The following is a 23,315-nucleotide window of genomic DNA, read 5'->3' as shown; positions in this document are numbered from 1 at the left end:
TTGCTTAAAGTATGTGTCCTAGGCACTGAAAACCTCTCTCTGATTGTAAGTTTTAGTAATCAGCTTGGGGGTCTGCGAGGCAGGAAAACAGAACTCAAAAATTTTTCAACTGGTTAAAACAAAACCACTTGTATATATTTAGAGTGGCCAGAGGAGGATCTGTTTAGGGGCTTGAGTTCGGTTTAAGTTTATTGCATTTAAAGAAAGTTTTTCTTTTCATGCTGAGTTAGAACAAAAGGTCTTTGCTGCGACTGAATTGGACAAAAGACTGGGGCTGGGACTCAGGGAGTGCGTTCTGTGTGAAATTGACGAGATCTTTTTTAAAAAGCTGCTAAACATGGCGACTCTTTCCCTCTAAGTGTCTCTTTTTCCTTGCTGTTTTTTTTTTTTTCCCCCTCTTCTCCTCCATCTGATCTGAGCTCGCTTTATTTCTTTTCCCAACCCCGCTTTCCCTCCTCCTCCTGGCACTTGGGGGTGAGAGAGAACCCAGTTAGACGCGAAATGCAACAATAGTCAGAGACTGAGAGAGAGAGAGAGAGAGAGAGAGAGAGAGAGAGAGAGAGAGAGAGAGAGGATCACTGCTTCTTGCCACTCTCAAGCCAACCTGGGGGGAGAGACCGAGCTGGGTGCTGGAGGTGGGGAAGTGGTGGGTGTTCTGGCTGCAAGCTCGGCTCGTTGTCGCCCTGCTCCGGCCTTGCGCGGGAGCTCGCCCTGGGCCGCGAGGGGGCTCGGGACTCAAAGTTAGCGGGGCGGCGTCCGGGGCCCAGCTTCTGCGGAGACGGCTGCGCGAGCATCCGGCCCGCCAGCCGCGGGTGGGGGTGGAGGGGACGGTCCTGGAGTTGGCAGAGGCTGCGGAGAAGTGCCTGGGCCCCCGGCCCCCTCCTCCCCCCACTCCTGATGCGCGGCAGACCCCGCGGGCGCCCGGGGAAGGCCCGGGGTGCGGGCGGGCGCGCGGAGGAGCTGCGCTCCGGGGATGTGCGGCGGGCGGGCGGGCAGGGGTGGGGGCGGTCAGCCTCCGGAGCGTGTGAAACTCTGCCTCCGAGCTCCCTTTTGACTTGGTCCTATGAGCTGAGCCAACATGGCGTCTCCCATTGCACCGCGAGCGCCGGCTGCCAGGCACTGCACGGCCGGGTAATAGAAAACACATTGGTTACCAAAAAGAAGAAAAGGGAGGGGGGCTGTGGGGGGAGTGTAAGGGGCATTCCGCCTGCAAGGCTGAAAAAAACCCTTTTTTAAACTGCCTGGCAAGTGAGTGCAGTCCCCGATTATGCTGTAATTAAAGCGATAGCATTTGTAGAGGGAAATATTGGTACACGCATTACTCTACCTCCCTCTTTTCCACCCCCCCCACAATAATCAGGAGAGTGTATTTCCTGCATCCTCTCCATCCAAGAACTAAATTAGAAGAATTTTTAAAAATCGGCCATCGGTCTCCACAAATGATCTGAAGTGTTTGAATGGTATAGGGGGAGGGGGAGAAGGCAGGATTCACAGACCTCGGTCAGTTCTCGCGCTCATTAATGCAGGGGCTGCGCTGGACTCTCCGCGGGCCCAGACCCGCTGGGGAAGGGGGCGGGCTGCGAACCCGGCCGGACCGGAGCGGTTCGCACAGCTTGCCTGTCAAAGTTTTGGGAAAGGTAGCTTTCAGGAGGAAGATTTGTTTAGGTAGTACCACTAAGCAGGGGCTCAGGCTTGGGTTCTAGAGGGTGGTCGCAGGCCCTAGGAATATTTGAGACCTAGTCGACTGTGCCCTTTGAAGGAACGCATCTACAGAGGAAGATATTCTCTCGGCAACAGGGTTGGGGCAACAGGGAGACAGATCTAGCCACCCAAAGTGCCCTCCCAAGGCCTCTTCAGAGACTGTAGGTTAAGGTCGAGGTGGGACTGTCTCCTACATCTAGTTCTAACCCTAGCCGGGGCCTGGGGATCCCTATCAACCACCTGGGAGAGGAGTGAGGTACTCTCTGAATTCCAGGCCTTGTCAAGATTTATTGAAGTTGGGTTTAAAAAACGTGCTTCAAATGATTTTTCCCATTTTCTCAGATTTCAAAGGCTCCCTGCAGTGCGGCTGCCTAATTAATGGTGAAATTCAACTAAATCTAATTATGAAGTAATTTTAAAGCAGTTAGTGCTGGGCGTTGGTTTGTAATAGGACCCCAGTTTTTTTTTTTTTTTTTCCTTTTTAAAGTTTGTTGACTGTATTGGTTTAAGGGAAAGCTGTCTTTTGTATGGTCAAGAAGAAGGGAAGAGTTTTGCTGTATGGACTGGAAGAGGGCTGAGAACCCTCTGCCTTTCCCATCTCCAACTCATTCTCTCCTGCCCCCCCCTCCTTAAAAATCTGGGTGAAGTGCTAACCCAACAAGCAGACCTGGTCTTGTGGTCAAAGAGAAAGGAAGAACCTTTCCTTTGGAGACACAAAGAGCTTGCTTGGTAACTGTCCTCCTAGACGACTCTGGATACTTGAAGACGACGGGGAAGGAAGGGACTTCCATCTCTTCTAATAGAGAACAGATTTCCTCCCCTAACATCTATTGTCATTAAGGCGCAAAGCTGACTCTTGGAGTTATAAATCTTATCGTCCTTCTGATAACACACTTGTAATAAGTTAGCGTCTTATTCAAAGTGAATTGTAAAACTGCCTCATTTAATATGGCTTCTGTGTCATTCAAACTTTCATTTTTTTCTTCCCTTATGACTTGCAGGTCTGGCCTTGAGGGTAGTTGAGGAGGTCCCTACCTATTGGGCCTCTGGGTTTGGGCAGATGAGAAGAAATGTGTGAAAGATGGGCTGCCTGGATTCAGCCCCTGGATCTTAGGCTGGGGAGAGAGACCCCCAGGCAAAAAAGGCCTGGGGGAGCAGTGTCTTTCTCTCCAATACTCCCAGTGGCCCCCACAAAATGACGTTCCTTGAAAGAAACATGCTTGTGATTAGCTAAGCAAACACATCTGCGTTCAGAGTTGGGCCTTCGTTAATTAGCTGAACAAAGAGCCATTTTTGCTTTTTACCTTTTTGCTGGGGGAGAGTGTGTTATTTCAGGAGTGTCGTGGGCTCTACTCTTTTCAATTGCGGCCACAATGTTAATTTTATTGGGATTACTGATGGGAAATGAGGTGGCACAGGCTTCCGAGAGGAAAAGCTTGATCATTGCCCCCTTTGGAACTATATTTTTCCACCCAACCTCCAGCTTGCGGGGGGGGGGGGCAAACTGCGCAGCAAGTTCAGAGCAATTGGAATCAGGCTCGTGGTGCGCTGATCTCGGGTGACAGAGCGTGTGTTGAAGCCGAACTCTATAATTTGCGCTTCTGTTCCTTTATTAGGCCTGGACAACGAACTAATGAGCTTTGGCTGAGTACAATGTCACTTGTATTTATTTTCTTATGGCAACTTTGAGATAGCGGAAGTGTTCCTTACCAAGAGCCAGGGAAGGCAGAGAGTCTTGTCCCCTGCTGTCCTGTCTGGTTGGGGTCAGTTGCTGTGTCCCAAGGGAACCAGCAGAACTGACTAGGGCAGGAGAACTAGGCCTTTAGGCAGGGCCTTTGGGGGATCTCAGGACAAAGTTTGGTCCTTTAGAGTTAGGCATCCTTTGGGGCCTAGGTCTCTGAAAAGCAATGAAGCTATGAGATAGGGTTGAGGGAGAAGCTCAGGAAATGGTCCCAGGCAGGAGTAGATGGAGGAGCAAAAATGGTGCAGGGTTCCCTTCTGGCGCTGAGTGGAGGAGGCATTCTGTCTGATCGCTTGCCAAGCCAAGGAGAGTCCTCAGAACTAGCTGGGCTACCTTGTTGGGTCCGGGGAACATCTCCTTTATGCTGCTTGAAGCCTGGCCTAGCTCTATAGATATTTGGTTGAAAGGCAGGTGTAAGGGGTGTTTTAAAGGGGTTCTTGGAATCCTGAAGTTCCCAGGTTCTTTCCCTTTCTCCCTAGTTTAGCGGTTCCTATGAGCAATAGGAAGGTCCAGAAATAAAGTGAGAAAGGGGGTTGAGCTGAGGCAGCACCAGCATCTCTTGTTCTCTGACAGACTGAATAGGAGACCCCAAACAGAAAATGGAGGAGGGGGGCAAGGGAAAGAAACTCCCAACTTATAAAGGAGTGGGTACTTCTTTCCACAGTCTGAGACTTGCCCTTCCCATAGCTCTTGCCTTGATCCTCACCAGGCAGCCCTTTCTAATAACCCAGGCTCTGTGTCCCCCACCGCCCATCTCTCCTAGATTCATCCATCTGCCTTACCACCCCCTCCCCACCTTTTCCTTCCTTCCTGCAAATGGGTGTTAACGTGAGTCTTTATGTTCCGTCTATAACTAGGATGTAATCACGCGCCCCATGCCTCTCTCTAAAAGCATTTAATAAATGTCTATTAAAGCGCTACAAATGTAAGATGAATTTAGTGGCGCGGCTGCCTCCCTGAAAAAGAAAAAACACCGTGATGATGGATTTATCAACGGGGATTCGCCTTCAGCACAGCGCAGGAGGTTTACTCAGCAAATATGCCGGGTAGCACCCACCCAAATATCATTTGACCCCCTGTGTGCGTCAATCACTGTGCCAAGCAAAAGGACCAGGGTTATGGGGCCATGCGCTGCCCAGTGGACCAGAGGGGAAGTTGCATCCGTCTTTTGGTCTCTCCTCACCTCTCTGTCTCCTAGTGACCTGTGACTATTCTCTCTTGGAGAGTGTGGGAGGTCTAGATTGCAGGTTTGCAGGTGGAGAGCCTGTAGCTGCCATGCCAGAGCACTGAACAAGCTGTTTTGGTTCCCTTCTTGGTTTTGAAAAGATCGCAACTGTTCCTGAATCTGCAAGTGTTCTGGCTTTGAACAAATCGTAAGGCCTGAGTTCTCTGACGTAGTGATAGCCCTGAGCATCCTGTCAGGGCAGACAACTCCTGGACAGAAGGCCTGGATTCTCAGGCTTTGGGAGGGACTTTGGTGTGCCCTTGGGATCCCAGGATCCCACCCAGCCAAACCAGAGTCAAAGGTTGGGAAGGAGTCTTTAAGGCTGGGGCAAAACTTCTAAGGCCCTTCTCCTAAACTGACCTGATTTCTCCCCCACCTGTCCCTACCGTGCCCATTCAGCATAGTTCTCTTCGCTATAGATTCTTGAATTTGGTTTGGGCTGTGATGGTTAACACACACAGCCCCATGGGACCACCACCTCTTTCTTTTTGTCTTTTATCTCTCTCTCTCTCTTTCTCTTTTCCTGAGGGGTAGGAAAGTGCTGGCCTGTTCCATCAAGCCCAGTTCCCATTTGCTTTGGCCTCTGATTTCTCTTTCTTCTTTGGAAATTTCATTGAGATGTCTCTGTACTTCGCTTGTCAGTTATCTTTGTTCCTCTTAAATAAAGGGCTTTTAAATGGACTTATTGCTCCCAGCGTGGGTTCCTCTCTCTAAATGTTAGAAAATTGTGCCATCTACCCGCTATGCTGAGTACTGTCACACTCGGAGACCTCGGGGACCTCCGGGCCGGCTTCAATGCTGCAGTGTCAGGGGCCGCGGGCAGCAGGAGGAGGGGGCGGCTCACGTGGATTTTTACAGCTCTTCGCCTGCAGTCAGCCCGCGTGGCCACGACAGGGCACGGCCCTGCAACGCGAGGATCCGCCAGCTTGATGGTGGCCAGCTACTTGGCTGCCGACGTTGATCCCGACCAAATCGCAAGCGTGGCGCCGGGACTCTTTCCTTCTCTGAGCTGCTGCTGGCCAAAGGGGCACCCAGGCTGGTTTTAGACTGAACAGCCAGTAGGGGTCATGGATAATGGAGGACAATGGGGCGCGAGGGGGGTTGCCGGGGAGGGGAAGAAGGAGGACGTCGCCTCGCAGCCGCTGCCACTTTAGGAGCGCGCCCGCTTCACCAGCCCCTTCTCCCAGCGCAGAGACTGGTCTCCGCCGGAGGAGAACTGGGGCTGCCTGGTGCTTTTCAGGCTCTTGGTTAAAGAGAGCTCCGGAAGTTCGGCTGCAACTTTCAGATCTGTTTCCTAGGTGTAAACATTCCGGGTGTCTTTTTCAAAGACAGAGCTTCCTTCTTAATAAGGAGAAAACGGTTTAGATGGAGAGCATTTGATCAAGTCAGGTGTCCGGTGTGAGGTCTCCTCACCACGACCCCTCCCCTGTAAAACTCCCACCCACAAACGCAGGTTATTTTGAATGGTTTAACATGGATTAACAGTTAAATTTTATTATGTGGCTGCCCCTTGCACATGCCTTTTATTTTTTTTTAACCCATTGGGTGTATTAGCTAAGATTTTCAAGTGTCACTTGAGTATTTATGCTTATGGGGAAAAAATTCTTCGATACGGTTTATGACTTTTATTACATGTTTCACACTGCTCGAAGAAAAGGAGTTTTAAGCAACATGTAATCAAATCTATATTGCTTTTTGGAGAGTGGCCAAAGAACTCGACAATCAATTAGTTTAGACCCTTTGATACTTGTTGCTAAAATCAAATTGTGTAACTACAGCACTTACATATAGCTGTTTTGCAGGTTTTGTTTATTTTTTATTTAAAAAAAAAACCTGTCTTGTAGAAACTACATAGGAAACGATAGTTGCCGTCTCCAAGTTTTTCTCTGAATTCTTTTGCACAGATAAGTCTCCAATACTTAAGAATGTTTCCCTTCGTGTGGTTTCTCCTCACTTGTTCTTTTATTATTAATCATGAATTTTGATGCATGCCATACCCCGTTCTTCTATACCTGCTTTAGTTGTTTTTTTTTAAATAAATTTACCTTTTAATTTGTATTCTTTGAAAAATGAGTTTTCCATTCTCCACTTTTTCTCCCCTTTCTTCTAGCCTGCCATGGAAAAGGGAACGCATGTGTTTAATAACCACAATAATATGGTACTGTTCAGACAAAGGCAAATTATATTCTCTATGCCACCGCAGAAAGGGGGATCTCTCTCTCTCTCTCTCCCTCTCTCTCTCTCTCTCTCTCTCCCTCTCTCTCTCTCTCCCTTCTCTCTCTCAATAAGCAGTTTATGAAAAACTCCCACACTGAAAAGAACCTGCCACTCCCTTGGAAATGCCCCCTTTCCCGCCTCCCTAGCTATCTTTGGGACAATCCCCCAGGGTGTGTGCTGTCTGCCTGCCTTTGGCTCTGCTCTTGGGAGTGGAAGGGTACAATGCTTCGGAGTTTGCCTCACCTATATGTGGGCTCTAGAGGCAGGCAGATGGCAAGTTTTGAAGAAAAAATGCTAATGTATTAAATAATGTTCACTTTCCTTAAGCATCTTCTCCCAGTAGCTCCTGAAATTCCTAAGAGCGGGAGGGGGAGGGGTTGTACATCCACAAGCAACCCTCGTTCCCCCCACCTCATTATTAATACTAATTAAAAAGCCCTCTGGCTTTGGGGACAAGCAGGCCAGTGTATGAACTGTCATCTCCAGCAGGATGAAAAGTCTAGAACATTCCTTCCTCTCCAAAATCGTTCTGAACTAAATGAAATGATTGGTCATGGAGTGTCGTTAATCTCCCTCAAAAGCAACCTTCACTGGGAGTGAAGACTGAGGGGCAGGTGGGCCTTTGCCTCCACCTAGAGCGGGCACCTGGCAGGGTCACAGCCTCCCTGCAATAGCCCCATACAGTTGTGCCATCCATGCGCCTCTGCCTTAATTGTGACCAAGTCTGGGAAACATTTTCTCTGTGCTAATTTTTATTTCCCCTTTCCCCCTTCCAACATTAAACATAATTTTGCGCTGTCATTGTCACTAAGATTGTGGTTTGCTGATGTCTCTACTTGGAAACACGACCCCTTTGCCTCCAACGGGGAGTTGTCCCCAGCTTTTCAGCCACCCCTTTCTTCTTTAGATATTACAGGGTTTCTGTGACTGGGGGGGGGGAGGAGAGAGAGAGAGAGAGGGTGGGATAAGGAGGAGAAGAAGAAGAAGAAGAAAAAGAAGAAGAAGGAGAAGAGGAAGGAAGAGAAGAAGAAAGAAGAGGAAGAGGAGAAGAAGGAGGAGGCCCACAGAATTTCCAAATCATCTCAGCAATCCTTAGTCTATGAAAGAAGAAATGTATTTTTTGTTGTCTGTTTAGTTGTTAGCTTGTTTGTCTGTTTAAACTGTGTATGTGTGTGTGTGTGTGTTTTAATGTCTTTGTATTTTGACAGAGATTCACTTTTAAATTTTTCCCTTTTGCTTGTTTCTGTATTTATCCTCTTGAACTTCTCTGTTCTTCAAAATCGCCACATTGACCCACTACATTTTCTATGGCTAAGCAAAAATGGCTCTAGTCTAGTAGCAATGTCCTAGAGATTAAAAAAAAAAAAAATCATGCTTGGTGTAGCCTCATAGAGGCCTGTGTATTCAGGGCCTTTGGTAGTAAAATAGAGTAAAATGAAGATATTTCTTATTTCTTTGGTCTTCCAGCACCTGCCCTGTCCTGTTGCAGCCTTAACGGGCTCTGAACTTGAACAAATGTATCCCATCTGGACAGGTTCACTTTCTGCACCTGATTACAGTGTTTTTGTTTGTTTGTTTGTTTACATTTTCTTTGCCAGGAATTGCTGTTACTCTCTGCTGCCCACAACAGTGGCTCGGAGCCTGCATGCACCAAGGCTGGTAGGTTTCAGAGCGATTATCTCATGTCCCTGGTGCAGAGGGAAGCTGCTGACAGCCCTGGTCAGACATTCAGTGAAGGGCCAGTGTCACAGACCCTACTGGAAGGTTAATGTTCCCTCATTAGCATCTCCATAGTCTGCCCCTTCCACTGGGTCTCAGATCCAGGCTACTTTTTGCTGTTCCCAGTAACCAGCTTCCTTCTCAGTGTTCCTAGCTCCTCCTTGTTCCTCCTCCTCCTCTTCTTCTTCCTCTTCTCTCTTACTCTTTCCTCCTCTTCTTCCCTCCCTTTCTCCACTAAAAACCCATTTCATCAATTTCCATTGATTTACTTATGTTTATCTTATGTTTTATTCCCCCCCCCACCATTCTATCTCTCTTCTTCATGCACTTCATCTGCAAACATATTTTGTTTTACTAGAACTAATACATTTCTCTTTTTTTTACTTTCCTAACTTCTCCCTTATTCTTGAAATGGCTGCTAATAAGAGTAAAAGATACAACATGCCAATGTGTTTGTGTGGGGGTAGGGGTGAGTGCAAATAATCCAAGCAACCTAGAAATAAACTAACCAAAGGTTTGGAGTGACAAAAGACATGAAGAAAAAGGAGACACATTTGTGTTTTAAGTGAGTGAATGTGTTTGTGTGTCTGTATCTTTGAGTGTGTTTTAAGATTTCTCTGAACTGCTTTAGTGCTGACTCCACAAAGCATTTGCCGAAGCCAGTCACAGTGTAGGAACTTTGAGTTAACCTCTGATATCAAATGAATCTTTTCATTTAGAGACCAATAAATCTCAATCTCTAGCTACCTTTTGTGGACTTAGCCTGGCTCAATGAGACAAAACCAGAGCTTATAATAATGACTGGATAAAGTTTGCCCAAGTTAAGGTTATTCTTTTTTCCACCTATTTTTTTTTCTTTTGTTAACCAACTTGAAAATTTCTTCCCTCTTCCAACAAATATATAAATCCAGTGAAGTATCAGGTCTTCCTTAGTGAGCAGATAGTTGGGAATTCCTTTACGTTTTCACATTAAGTCTGTTGATTTAAATGATTTTCTAAACTCCGATGCTGGCATAATTTATAGTTTTTGAACAAGTCATTATTTTGGCATGCAGCTTAGGTGGGGCTAAAATAGTCCAATAATCCATGTAAAAATGGATGTGTGTTGGGGTGAGGGATTGTTTAAGATGGAGAGCAGAGATGACACCAGACACATGAAAGCCTATTTGGTCTCCAGGGATGGAATTTGGGAAAGAGCCTGCACATGTCTGCTCCTGGGCTATAAAGAAATACATTGTTAACAACAACAAAACAGACAATGCCCTGAGCTTTGCCTGGATTCAGAGCTGAGCTCCTCTCAAGATATTTTAGCAGCACTGTTCGTTTTTGATGGGGTTTCTGGGCCATTTGAAATTCAACCTTTAGTGGTCTGCTCGTGGTGTATGGGCACAGAATTTATTTTCTGATTTACTAGCCCTCCTTCTGTACTTTATTTCTTGATAGCCTCCCACGGGGTTAATCTTTTTTTCCTTTCTTTTATATTTTCCAGTTTTGTGCTCCCTACAAATGACTCAGTGTTTTCTGTTTCTGCTGAGATAGGTCATTTGTTTCCTTTCTCTTTCCTTCCTTAAGAGACAGAGGACAATGAAAAGAATAGGAGGGAATTTCCAAATGAGCATTATTAATTACTGTTACAAGGCAGGTGATTCTTAACTAATAACTAAGTTGTAAATTAATACTGACTCTCAGATATTTCTCATTTGTCAGCTCTGATGGATTCGATTAATATTCCACTTTTTGAAATAAATTCAGTTGCACTTACAATCAAGTCTATCCGTGATACTAAGAGTGGGCTCTCGAATCCATTCATGGAAGCCTGTGTGCTTTTCAGGAGTTTGGGTTCCTATCTTGAGGCCCCTGACTTTGACCAGGGAGCAACTTGTATACAAGGCACAATCTAAGGTAATGGCTGCTGTAGCCTGGCAAGTCCTTTATATGCTGTTATTTTTGTGTACATTTGAAAACTTTATGGAGGGACCGAAGTGTACAGAAATAACAAAATATTGTTTCTGGGGACTCCTGACATTCTTTAAGATCTATATTCAAGACTGAAAGAATAAATGTTGGAAGAACTCCTAAACCCATGAAACTAACCAAATCCAAGCCCTAATTCTCCTCCTAAGATGTATCATTTCTAAAAACAGCAGGTCTATTTATTTAAACAGATCCTGGGTCACTATGTCTGGTGTGAGGTAGCAGGGCCAAAGGATCCTATTTTGGGGGAAGAGGGTTAAATTTACCCAAGGTCCAACTATATTCCACCATCTTATCCAGAATGCAATTTTTGAAGCTATCAATAGCCATTGCCTCCAATACCTCTGTAGTTTTAATCTTAATTAGATTATTAAGTGAAGTACTCTGCTGTCAGGACATTGAACATGATTTATGATGTCTGCCTATTTAAAGGATCAATTGTGAATATTGCTGCTATCATCTATCAATATTCTAAAGCCCAAGGTATTTCTAGTGCCATGCTTATTTGTAGAATCAGAAAGAATGACTGCAAGAAAAGACTATTTCTTCATCTCAGAACTAGCTTCCCAGGTGCAGCTGGGAGCGGGGCATGGGGAGCTGATTGTGACTCCATGAGTTCCCAATGCGTCTCACATCTAGAGAGAATTTAAAGATTTTTTTTTTTAATGTTAAAACCAGTGAATTTTCCCTGGGGTCTTGTAGAAGCAGGAAAGACAGAGTCATTTTTAGGGAAAGAAGTAACACCTGCGGGTCGATATCAGGGGTGAGCATTTCTAAGCTGTCAGGTGATTTGCTGTGAGCTGAGTAGGAAAAAACCAGCAGTAAGGGCCCCTTTATAGGAGGGTGGCTGGCTGGGTGCTGGCGAGGAGTGCTAGGGGCAGACTTTATATTTCTGGAGCAGATGCCCTGCTGTGCAGTTGATGCCTTCGGACTGCGAGGTGTTCAATTTCAGGTATCAATAAAACTTCTCTGCCCCGAGCCACCCCTGCATAGATGTTTCCACCTGCTCCTGTTGCCTCTGCAGAGGCGGGTGCAAAAGACACAGCTTTTAGGCCTACTGGAGCCTGCCGGCCAAGGCCTTTTGTCTCCAGACAGAGCAGCGCCTGATTTTTTTTTTCAACCTCAGGGGCAAGACACTGGGTTACCAGAAAGTCTCAGCCCCCAGCTTTAGGGGGATGGGACAGACTGGCTGAGAATAGAGCAAAACTCCAGCCCAGTCCGGCCTGAGAGATGGAGGATGGAGAACTCCAGGGGATGGTGCGTGAAAAGGTCTGAGTGGGGCAGAGGCAGCCCTGGTCTTGCTCCTGGCCAGGCAGTGCACCAGGAAGAGAGTCAAGACCCTTCTCTGGCTGATCCTGAGCAATCTTCGGTCAAGAAACCCCTGGTACACAAGGGAGGTGTACCTGGCTTGGAGCAGCATTGCCAGGACCTAGGATGGAGACTGCAACTGCCACAAGGCCTATGGCCTGGCTATAAACCTGGCCTCCTTGCATGTAGCAGTGTTCCATGTACCCAGGCAGGCCTGATCTCAGCGACCATGACCAGTTCACTTTCCTGTCAGAATTCCAGTGTGAAGAAGAATAAAATTCATTGCCTGCCTGTCTCTCTCTGAGCCCCAAGGTTTGGGGCCAAATGAGACAGCTAACTTTTTTTTTTTTTCCAGATACCTATCAATAGAATTAAAGGATGTCACCTCAGGCTTGATCATGAATGCTCACAGTACCCTGACACCCTGGTCCTGGCCAAGGAGTATACTGAGGGGCAGAAAGCTTGAACCCTCCAATGATGCATTCCCATTTACCTGGCCAACTGCTGCCCTGGCCAGACCTTACTCTGGGTCAGCACTGTTCCTGGGCTTGGGACACCCACAGTAGCAGGCCCACAAAAATGTCAATAAAATATAGCAATTGTTTTTAACATCACCAAGCTCATATGTTTTCTTCTATGAGGAACATCCTCCCTCATATACATTTATCCCATACCAACGACCCCTGGTATATCCTCAGGACGTCCCATAGCTTATCCCAATGACCATCAGCTGCCTTTAGCCCTTCAGCTCTGGACTCACATGCTCCAAACCAAGCACGCTGGGAGAAAGGCCCTGTATCCTTCCAGAGGGTGTTGATCCAGACTTGGTCCACCAGACTGGAGTATACAGAAACCTGAACCAAGTGCTACCAGATCCCTAATGTGCCCTGCCTTGGGTCAGCACCAGGGAAGGAGAGTTTTAGTTAAATAAATGCAACCTAGCAATGCCAGGATGGTGATGATGATATATCTTTTTAAAAGGGGAATTGGGATGTTTTCTCCTGGGAAATGTCTGATGAACAAGAGCAAAGCTGTGGGTTAGAGCCCCCCTCCCCCTTCTCCTACCCAAAGGAATCCAGTGAGAAAGTGTGGCAGAGGGAAGGATGGGAGCACCTTGAAGCAGACTGAGGCAGAAAGGAGAAGCACTGGGATACACCATTTCCTTCCAGATTCGTTAGGTAAACTTCCAATGGACAGCTGGGAAGTGGACTGGGAGAAAGAAAATACAGGGGCAATATGCCCATATTACCAGGTTTTAATCATTGTTTGACCTTAACAAATCTAACCCTGCCTTCCCTTTCTTTTCTTTCTTTTTTTTATCAAATACCATCATTATTATCATGATTATTTTGCAACGATATTTAAATCCTCACGGCCCCTGAAGCAGCTGGAAGAGCCACACCCAAGTTGACAGTCTCCTGATATATGCTTCAGGTCTGCCTTCACGTGCTTATCTCCTCTCTGTCCTCGACTCTTCCCCAGGCTAATAGATACTCTGGTCTGGGTTCCTTTAAACATGGCAAATATTCTGATAATGCAGACCGCTGGTGCCCTCTTGATCCAGGCACAGTACTGGTGGTCCGTGTCTCCAGCCTGAATTGTACCTTAATCACCAAAACTTTGGCCCAATTTGTAGCTAATTGATCGGAAGCAAGGGAAGAAGGGAGAAAACAGTGGTTCAACATGCTGCATGTAAGCTTTGGGGGAGAGAAAAGGAATTGAAGAAGGGTGTGATTCAACATGTTCCAGTGGTTTTCCTATCCTTCCCCTCCCTCTCTCTCGCTCGCTCGCTCGCTCCCTCCCTCCCTCCCTACCTCTCTCTCTCTCTCTCTGGCTCTCGCTCTCACGTTCTTCCCTCCCTCCCTCCCTCTCCCTGGACCGCGGTGCGCCTGGGCTGCCTTTAGCAGGCACGGGACCCACAAGCTACGCCTGGCTTTGCCTTGCCCCCAAGAGGAGGCGCTGGTGCCCGGGTCGGCCTAACCTCCCAACCGGCCTCCGGGATTCCCTCCCCCGCCCCATTCACAAAGCCCCGCTTGGTAAGAGGAGACACACACGTACACACACACACACACACACACACACACACACACACACACACACACAAAACACCACACCACACGCACTGCTTGGAGGGCAGTTTGATCTTGTCTCATTGGCGTCTCCAGCCTGAAAAGAAAATCGTTTGGGTAAACAGCCATGCTTCCAGGCTTAACGCCGGGCTCCCGCCTCCGCCCCTCTGCCCCCTCCCGCCTCCCCTACTCCCCTTCAACCTCACCCGCACCCGCCACCCACACTACGCTCGGCAGCCGGGCCCCGAGCGAGATCAGCTCGTCCGGGAGGGAGCCAAGGGCTCCCCGGGTTCACAGGGCCGCGGCCCCAAGGGGATGCTCTTCTCGCGTGCCCCGGGGTGCAGAAGCGGACTGCAAGGGCGGTGGGACCGGCCTGGGCCACGGTAGGAACCGCGAAACCTCACGCTTCCCTAAGTAGCTGGTCCCCCGGGGAGGGCACCGGGGAGTTCCGAGCCCCAAGAGACGTGTTGCCAAGATCCAGCGCTGGCTGAGCTGGGGAAGGCTGGCGGCGCCTGCGGGCTCCTTCACCTCCACGATGGGGCATCTTGGGCCCCATCACGTCGGCGCAGATAGTTGTGCATTTGAGTGCCCTAGTGTGGGCGCTGGCCTTAAGTTTCTGTTGTCCTCTCTGTGCTGCATACACCCTTGGGTGATTACCTGCCCGCAACCTGCTTCCAAAAGGCCTCAGACTAGGAACAAGCTCTAATCTAATATTAAGTGTTTTTTTTAAAGTTTGATCCCTTCTAAAAGGGAGTTCTTCACTTAAGTATAAACATAATTAATAGTTATTAACATGCAAAAAAAATCTTTGTGGTGTTTAAAAGCGTAATAGTTTCTCTCAAGCTCTCCCTCACAGGCAGAGAAGACCTTTGGATGTGAAAATAGACTGATTAGATTATAGGCCTGAATCTAGGACGATTCCCCTTGCTCTCTAATGAAATTCTTCTCTCCCTTCCTGTCTCCCGTTCTTTCTTTCTCCTTCTCCACTCTCAATCTCACTCTAATCCAGTAGTCATTAGCAGCACCCTCTGGCTACATGTTTTGCATCAGTGAAACATTGTGACATAGTTGTAATACAAACTCTGCCGCCTTCCACTGCATCTTGCGGTAGGAAGTGTAATAGCAGTAAAAGAAAAAAAAAAATCATCTCCAGGCGTTATTGAAGGGGTTGGGGGAGATTGTCAGAAAGCCTGAAATTGCAAAGAGGGAAGGGTGAAAGAAAGAAATCAAGATAAGGGACATGAGGGTGAGAGAGAAAAGCAGTTTATAATTTAGAATTCCCCTTCTCCATGTAGACATGCAGATTTAAATATGTTATTTCCTGTGATGTTTCTCCCCTCTCTCAGTCGAACCCACTCTGGAATTGACACTTAGTTTTCAAGATCTCTCAGCAACTTTCTCCACAAGTTAGCACTCTCTGCTCCTAGCCCCAGAACTCGCAGGGACCTGGTCAACCCTCCAGAACTGGCTGATCCCACTAGGAAGCTGGGCCTCTCTCTTTTGTGGTCTCTTAGGAATCTTTCCTAGCCTGATGGAAAATGGACAAGCCGGCCAGAAAGCTAACCTGGCTATTTTCCCAATGAAGCCCTGTAATTTCAGAGCAGGGGCTCTGGGAGCTTTCTAATCTGTACAGGGGAGCCCTGGTTGCTCATGGAAAGGGCACTCTCACCATCCCCTGCCTGGCCCTGGGAGACTCATCTTGCCAACTCAACACACAGCAGCTCAAAGTTTCAAGAAAGGCTCTTCAAATTCGGTTTGCCTAGGCTGGCAGGGAAATACATTCCCTCCCTCACACCCTGTCTCCACCCTCTTAGTCCCCAAATCAGCCATCATTTTTTGCGTAGTATCCATTGAACACCTTAAAAAAAAACACATATATTAAACTTGCAAGCAACTGTTCTGCTCCCTTTCAAGACAGGTGATCCACACAAACCTTGCCTGGACCACAAGTGGGAAGCCCTATGTCCGAAACTACATTAGCTATGTACAGTGAGCTTACAGTTATCACATCTATCAGAGCTGATGCACTTTGAAAAGAAAACGAAGCAAAGATTTGTAGCATGTAAGTGAATTGATTTTGAGGATATTTAATAGCCCAGTGGAAGGACTTAAGAGTGAACAAATATCTTAGGTAGCCATCTGAATAAAATAGGAACGAATGGAGAAAAAAAAAATTCTGTGTAACCTGTAATTTTTGTTCTTGATACTTTCACTGGTTTGTAGACGGACATGCTGGGACTGCTTTTTTGTTTTGTTTTGTTTTGTTTTACAATTTTGACGGCAAGCCTGAAAATGGAGGCTAACAAAGTTCCAGTGGGAAGACCCCTAGTATTGTAGAGGCCCTCTGATACCTGACTGACCAGAAAGACTGCATTTCGGTGAAAACCATAATCGAGAGGGAATGACTTCTTAGGCACCTGCCTCGTGGGAGATAGTTGCGTTGGCTACAGATGAATGTCCCCAAATACACTGGTGTCCCATTCATTTTACCATTTTTACGAAGCAGTTTCATAGCTTGCTGACTTCACCCTATGTTTGGGGAAATGGTGCTGATGCATTTTTCTTCTCCGGCGCAGCCGCTTTGAGCTATGTCGGTCACAGAAAGTGTTTCTTAACCCGTGGGAAGAGCGTTTCTGAGTGTTTTAGTGTTTTGATGAAGGAAAAGTCCGGGGGGAGGGGGGGGACAATCAATTTAGGCTTCAGGAGGCTGGGTCGTGTAATTTCAGTTTCCGAAGCGAGGTGGCGCTCCAGGGCACTGCAGCGAGCCCGGGTTTCGGCGGCCGAGTGACTGAAGCGACCGCGCTGGAAAGCGGCGGCCACCCAGAGACGTTAACTTAGAGTTCCGCAAACCTCGGTGCGCTGTCCCCGAGCGCTCTCGCCCGACCCGACCCGCCTGGGACGAGGAGTTCACAGGGTGGGAGAAAGCCCGGGGCCACCATCGAGCCGGTGTGGCGCCAGCTTAGCCCGCCGAGGCCCCAGCTGGTTCCGCGCCTCTTGCTCGGCCAGAGCCGACAAAGTTGCACCGTCCGGCGGGACCCAAGCGAGCTAACGAGCGAGGCCCGCGCTGCGGCTGCGGTCCGGACACTCGGGCCCTGCGCGAGCCACCTTCGCCGGCCGCCGGCCACTCCCCAATGCCCGTCACCGGGCCACCGCGGCTCCGGAGACCTCACCTCTTTCCTTTCCTTTCCTTTCCTTTCCTTTCCTTTCCTTTCCTTTCCTTTCCTTTCCTTTCCTTTCCTTTCCCTTTCCCTTTCCCTTTCCCTTTCCCTTTCCCTTTCCCTTTCCCTTTCCCTTTCCCTTTCCCTTTCCCTTTCCCTTTCCCTTTCCCTTTCCCTTTCCCTTTTCCTTTTCCTTTTCCTTTTCCTTTCCTTTCCTTCTTTCCTTCTTTCCTTTCCCCCTTCTCTTTCCCTCTCTCCTTTCCTATCCTTTCCCTTTTTCTTTTCCTTTCCATTCCTTTCCTTCTTTCTCTCTTTTTTCTTAGAAAAAGGGCGAAGGGCAAAAAGGAAAGAAAATCTAAAGCGCTTGATTTTTTTTTGGTTGTTGTTGTTTCCTAAACCAGGCAATTTTGCTAGTATTTCTTTTTATTTTATTTCCTTCCCTTTCCTTTTCTGTAATTTTCTTTTCCTTCTTTCTGCTCCCCATTACTGAGAGGAGATAGAGGCATGATTGATAGATGATAGATAGATGATAGATAGATAGATAGATAGATAGATAGATAGATAGATAGATAGATAGATAGGTAGATAATAGAGATAATGAATAACCCCTATTAGCGAAGCCAGTACTGAACATTGAACAAATGGGAGTAACATTGAGGAAGAAACTATTTCGATTTATTGAACGGACTTCAACCCATGTGACTGCGTTCCCACTCCACTTCTTCCTTTCCTAGGTGTTGGTTTCCCAAGCATTAAGTTAAAGACCACTGGGAAGAATTGTCCCCTACTCAGTCACCTAAGGTCTTTGGGACCTTTGAAACCATTTTACAACAATTGTAGAGATGAGAGTGGTGGAAAACGCTCTGAGCAGGATTTCTGTCCGTGAATTTTGAGTGATTCAGCTACATGGTCCCCCAGAAGATTAGCGGCTCAGGTGTTGGGCTAGTCTGCCTCCCCCTTCAATCGGTGATTCCTCAAATCTGTTGACCCATAAGTTGTCCCCCATCCTTTAGTGGCTTTTGGTAGCCTGCCTGGGCCCTCTGAGGCTACCAGGAAACTTTGTTTCCTGGACAGGGGCTTGGCAACTTGTAGCCAGCTCCACTTCTTTTAGACTGCATTACCAGCCATTCACCTTTGAAGTTTTGTAGCATAAATGGAGGGATTTTCGACCCAATTTAGGAGTCTGCGCAAACTCAGAGGGTCAGGTCATTAGGAATGTTAACGCGGCGACCAAGAATTATAAACATGATCTGAAAGTCTCTTCCAATTCATTTCTTCAAGTATTTATTTGAGCTAAGTGATGAAAAGTGACAGTTGTGAAATAGACAGCTTTTAAGAGTAATGAAGTCAGATGAGCCTTTAACCTGTCGATTGCTATAAATCAACTTTGAAAAAGATGAATGGGGAATGCTATTTGGGCACCTAACCGACAGCGTTTGCTGTTAAGATCTCATTGCCCTGGAATGGGCTGGTCAGTGGCATAGGGGTGCCAGCACTGAGCCAGGCTTTGAGTTTGAAGTTCAGCCCTGGAGTGACCAAGAGGGCCTAACTTCCAAAAAGCGACACTTTGGTATGTGTATGTACCTCCATTTCTGAGTAGATACCAGCTGAAAGTTTGGTCCACTGCAATGTGTCCAGGCCAGGAAAGTGGGGTTCTTTAGGCTAGAAGGAAATTCAGAGGGCCCACCACGTACGAAATTAAATGAAACATTATAGAGAGAGGTGAGCTCAGCCCAGCACGACAGGCAATCAGCGAAGAGGCTGATGTACAAGACAATGAATGTTACTCTTTGAAAAGGATGCTGGGAGCGCCAGAGGATGGGGGTGAGGTGCGCAGGTTAAATTTCCCCAGTACCCTGAGAGGTGGCATGGGGTTCTCAGCGATACCAAATGCTTTTCCCCTTTGAAGGAAAGCCTGAACAGGGGGAGCTTGGGGTCCTAATGTAGGATAGGACTGTCCAGGAGTCTTGGGGCAGGAGCAAAGGGTCCCATTTCTGTTCCCGCACTAATCCAATGATCCAAAAAGGATTCCTGAAAAAGGTAAGGTGATTGTAACCTTTACAGGAACTCTTGGGGAGCCCATGTCCCCTCAGCTGCAATTTCAGCCTGAGCAAAACTTGCTGGGTGGGGGCGGGACTACTAACCGACTGTCCTCCCGCCGGGGACTTGTACTCTACCCACTCTTCTCACTTCACACCCAGTCGCTAGTTCAAATCCTAGCAGTGGAAGCTACCAGAGACGCTAGCCTCTGGGTCTTTTTTGTCTTTCGTCAAACATCTGGAAGGGTGCAGTGTTCCCTTTATGACATCTTGGAGAAAGATTGGGCACAAGCTTCCTCCCCAAAGGCGAGGGGCTGCCTGAGCACAAGCAACAGGTCCTACTGAGTTTCTGGTCGGGACACTCCTCCCTTTCCTCGTCCATCCTAGTTTCTGGGGTCTACTGGGCAGTGGGAGAACTGCTTGCTTCTCTCTACCCCCTCTCAGAAAGGTCCCCCAGAAGACAGTGATAGTTGTTTGGGTCAACACCCAGGGAGGAGGTTCTAGTGACAGCTTTTGGCCTCCCATGCACAGGAGACCTCAGGCTAGGATGCAAGAGGTTCTCCGTTGAGGGTGATGCTCCAGAGGAGCTTCGGGGCAGAAAAGTAAAGGGGACCAAGCTCTTCCACAGGACAGCCAGGGACCCTTGAGGTTTTGGCTGCAGTAGTCTCCCACCCTCGCCTACGGTGCCCATCTCCCTTCTGGTTGGGTGGCCTGTTGTGGTCCACATGCTGGGCCCCTAGACACTTCAGAGTCGATTATTCGATTTTTCTTCTTTGGAGACATGGGATTCAGGAAACGAGGAGCCCAACCTAGGCATTCTAGCTGCGCCTAGCCGGCCCTCAAGGTCAGCTGGAGCTGGAACCTGCGGGCCCGGACATCCACAGTAGTTTGAATCGAGCCCGTCCCTTCGGAGCCAAGACAGCCAGCGCCCCGGCCTGGGCAGCTAGTGTATCCCCAGCCTGGATGACACGCCCGCGTAGTGGTGGTAGAGAAATGGCAACTTCCATTTTCTGTCGGGGAGGAGGGAAACTCATCGAAGGGGTCGGTAGAGACTCCTCCTCCACTCCGCCCCGAGGCAGCCCGGGCTCGGCGAGCGGTACTTCTCCGCCCGCCCGAGCGTTTCCATAAATCAGGCCGCTGGCAGGCTGCTAATTAGCTCCGGCCGAAAAGAATGAGAGTTCCGTAGCACACGGTGGGTTGGGGGTAGGGCACAGTAGGTGGGAGATCAGAATTCACCAGGACCAAAGGGAGACTCCTTGGGGGCATCCCAGCTTCCCCCCCTCCCGACACACACACACACACACACACACACACACACACACACACACACACACCTCCTCCACTTCGTCCTCCTCCTCCTCCCAGGCTACTGCCGAACATCCCCTCTCAGCAATGGCCTCCTAGCTAGGGCCTTTCGCTCCCTGGCGTCCCGCACGGAGCGCACCCCGATGTTGGACCTGGCCTGCCCACCCACGCCGAGGCCCCCTTTCCCACTCGCTGTGTAAGCCTGGCGTTAATTAACTCCCCCTTCACCCCGTGAAGAATCAGAAGACTTTCAGAACCCATCCCCAAGTGTTTCCCTTCTCAAGCACGAAGCCGGCATGTGCAACAACCCGCAGAAGAGGCAAGCTGGGTTTAGAGCACGGGGGCCGGTTACATCAGGGTTTGGGGATAACAAGACTTTCCCGACGATTATGTGGGCTTGGGGCTGGGATGCTGCAACCCTATCGACTCCAGCGCCAGTGAAAAGGCAAGACTGTCAAGCAAGATTAAAAATAACATTAAAGTTGGATTATTGATTTCCATGTAAATTGCAAGCAGAGAATCCAGCCAGCGAGAGCGTCTTCGGCTTATATTCTCTTTCCCTCGCCCACCCTTCTCCTAGCCCTCGGGGCTCTGCGCCCCTCCCAGCTCTTCCCGCCCTCCGCAGGGAAGAGACTCAGAGATGACATCACCACAGAGACCCGCGGCCTCCCCGCCCCCTGCCTCAGAACCCCAGAGCGGAGATTGACAGGTGTCTCTAGCAAGGACAATGCCTTCCAGGTGTTCCGGTCGCGGTCGCCCCCCCCCCTCCTAGCCCGCCCCTCCCCCTTTCCTTCCAACTTCCACACTCCCGCTCTTGTCTTCGAGAGTCGCCTTCGTACCCGCTCCCCGCCCCGTCCAACTCGTAGCTCTTCGCATCTGGCCTCGGGTCTCGAGACTCTGGCAGGGGGCTGGCACCGCGGGCAGGAGTGGCGGAGACCGTGTCTCTGCCTGCCGCGAGGCCGCTGCGACCTGCCAAAGGCTCGAGTGAGGGTCCTGGCGGCAGTGGCAGGCCAGGAGTCGGTCAGGAGCGAACGTGCGTGCATCTTTCAATGCGCCAGCCGGGTCTCTGGACTTCCCCAATTTTCGCTGTTTTCCGCTTCCCTACACACACACACACACACACACACACACACACACACACACACACACACCACACCACACCACACCGCACCAGACGCGAAGATAATCCTGCCATCTGCCAAATCCCAAATTTGGCTGCCAAGTTCGGAAAGCAACAGCGACATCTCATCCCGAGAGTAGGTGGCTGGTCCTGCCTGGCTCCTACGAGCGGGGGCAGGGGCGATGGGCTGTGCCCCATCGCGGCCAAATCCCGGCCCTGGGATGGTAAACGGTGCGTGTTTCCTCCAGCTCCTGGCCCGCCACTCAAAGCATACAGAACAGGGGAGCTGCGGTTGTAGGACATCACTCTGGTACCGCATCAAAAAGCTAAAACCCAAATTCGGCTTCATTATGTACAACCCAATGTAATTTATAGCTGGGCGGCCTGTCTGCGACGATTTAGATCATTTGGCGATAAGGATCACACTTATTAGATTTCTTCAAAGCCGATGGGGGTTTTCTTTCTTTCTTTATTTTAAAGGAGGGCATTTGTGCTAAATTGTCCAGTGCTGGCGTGATAACTGTCAAAAGTTTGACATCAAAGGAGCTAATATTATTCAGTTACCAGAGAAGCTGTCTGTCTAAATAAGAATATCTTAATTACTGCATCACAAAGGTAGAAAAGGGGTCGAAACTGAAAAGGAGAGAGGTATTCAGCCGTTTCTTTTGATGCGCTATCTATATTAGACCAATGCGCGCTCTTAATCAGGCCTAGCCCCATTTCCTTTCCTCTCTCGGTCAGTCCTCTGAACTTTATAACTATATGTAAACACATTGCCAGTGGGGACATAATCTTCCCGGGTTCTTATTAGGAGAAATTTCCATCCTCTCCCGTTCTAGATTAGGCAGTGGAGTCGCTCCCTCAATGAAGGGACTAAGGTTTCCTGGACAATAATGTGGCAATTGTTGATGGTTTGTGACCCATAAAATGTGGAGGTGACTGTTCTGGCTTTGGTATGTAATTATGCAAAACACTTTCCATAAAGACTTGCCATTCGATCTAATGGCAGTCCCTGCGGTCTATTTCAAAAAGGGAGGGTCTATGTATATAGAGAGGAAAGTAACATTTGTTTTAACACAGGTTTTATGGGTGTATGTGTGTGTGGGGGGGAGTAAATACAAACACATCCCATCTCTGCCCAAAGTATTTTTTTTCCAGTCAAATTAAAATAATTACAAGGGGTTTTAATAAGTTAATCATAGCAACAAGGCCCATCCAAACATGGGGGGGGGTGAGTCCACCTCCTTTCAACCTAGAAATGCTAGATCCTGAGGATGCACGAGTCACCTAGGGGTCTGCAGGGTCTTAATCTTGCCTCTACTCTGCTGCTGGGCTCTAAAGCTCTGGTCTGAGGCTGAGATTGGGGGAAGCTTGGAGGGTTGGGCAATAGCTCCACCCTAATGACTTGTGGGTGGAATGGTTGTCAGAGGGCATTTTAAGTGAGTGGCCCTCTCCCAAGATGTTTCCCATTCTTTTTGCTCCTACTGCCCTCCAACCCCTTGAGGATTTGGGTGGAAAGTATAAACCTGAAGCTCCAGGCTGAGAGAAACCCCACACCTGCCCTGGCATGCTTAGGGCACTGAAAGCTGCTCTCAGCACCTCCACAAGCCACCTTCAGGTTTTTTTTTGTTGTTGTTGTTGTTTATTTGTTTTCAATAATAAAAGGAATGTAAAAGGCCCGAAGGTAAAATAAAAATAAAAATAAAAATAAAAAAGGCCTGAAGGTTAAAAAAAAATGA

General features: G+C 48.5%; 1 long non-coding RNA gene across 2 annotated transcripts in view; it reads left to right on the top strand.

Moving 5' to 3' along the window:
- The first annotated feature begins 14,198 nt into the window (after positions 1–14,198).
- Positions 14,199–23,315, top strand: part of LOC123459240 — a 68,601-nt gene continuing 59,484 nt past the window's right edge. For both annotated transcript variants that reach the window (XR_006636124.1, XR_006636123.1), the window contains exon 1: positions 14,199–14,337. This is a non-coding gene — a long non-coding RNA (uncharacterized LOC123459240). The remainder of the gene's footprint in view (positions 14,338–23,315) is intronic.

Source organism: Jaculus jaculus, chromosome 3 (genome assembly GCF_020740685.1).
Source record: "Jaculus jaculus isolate mJacJac1 chromosome 3, mJacJac1.mat.Y.cur, whole genome shotgun sequence".
NCBI lineage: Eukaryota > Metazoa > Chordata > Mammalia > Rodentia > Dipodidae > Jaculus > Jaculus jaculus.
The sequence above is the reverse complement of the archived record's forward strand: the minus strand, read 5'-3'. Positions and strand labels throughout refer to the sequence as shown.